The sequence below is a fragment of the Halyomorpha halys genome, unplaced genomic scaffold (assembly GCF_000696795.3).
Source record: "Halyomorpha halys isolate HHAL.00 unplaced genomic scaffold, Hhal_1.1 Scaffold28.1, whole genome shotgun sequence".
Lineage (NCBI taxonomy): Eukaryota > Metazoa > Arthropoda > Insecta > Hemiptera > Pentatomidae > Halyomorpha > Halyomorpha halys.
This window is the reverse complement of record NW_027110130.1, coordinates 352,440-353,651: the sequence shown is the minus strand read 5'-3', so window position 1 is coordinate 353,651 and position 1,212 is coordinate 352,440.

Genomic DNA, 1,212 nt, shown 5'->3' with positions numbered 1-1,212 from the left:
ATTCATCATCCACGGTCAACTATCTCTCATAATAATTAATTAAAATAATGACTTCCATGTTCCGTCATACATGAGTACTAGAGCCTTTTTAGTATAGTTTTCATCACAATTAACACGGAAATGCATTTTGGGTCTCCTCAAACATTTAAAAAAATGTGAAGAATAGAAGTTATTATTAAATGTTATCAACAAACCCAACCTCATTCTTGCACTTGCACGAATTTGCCATTGTTTCGCAAACGTATAGAGGCACCTTTAGAGTATAACAAATTAACATTAACTTCTTCGTCGAATGAGTACTATAAATTATTGATTCATTAAAAGAGCATGTCGCAAACCGTATACCATGCAAAACAAATAATATTTAAAATTGAGATATATTTGGTCATTTCATATGAAATGTCCGTTTTTATTATTTTAGAAATCCAAAGTGGTATTGGTGAACGTTTGTTGTTTACTCCGTTTATATTTATAAATTATAATAAACCGTTTTATTTTATTTATATTACATTATATTTTAATCTTCTAATTTTTACAATTTTGCTATCCTTCCAATTGATCGTACATTGTTTAGTATGCTATCAAACATGGCCATGAGAATACGTAATTTGCGAGTAATTTTGTTATATAAGTTGAAACGTGTACAGTCACGATAGACAATGGGGGTACATGATGATGTGTTGAATATAAAACTTTTTACTGTTTTATTTTATTATATAAAACTTTTTAACATAATGTTAATGTTATTAGTATAAGATTGTGAAAAGTTCTATTTAAAGTCATGTTAAATGGTAAATGCATAAGAGCTCCTAGCGTATTTTTTGAGTAACTTGTTTTATAACCTTTTCTCCCAAAACTTCATGTAATTGTTTACTTCTAAGTTTTGATTAAAGTAATTTATCACAACTTGCCTAAAGTAAGTAAAAAATAGGAGTTGTGTTTGACTACTGAGTGCCTTGTTGATTTTATTTGAACTTATGAGGAAGATAATCAAGATGAGCTAATTAACAACTGTCATTACATTATTATTATTGTTATCCATTGATTTATTGGTTATAAAATCATCAGAAACAATACTAACACAATCAAAACATAAACTATGAACAAGTGACCTAACACAACGAACAAAATGGCGACGCTTAGATTATATAAATATTATCATATTTCTTTATCTTTCTTTTACTATTTTTCATTTTTGGTCATATCTTTATA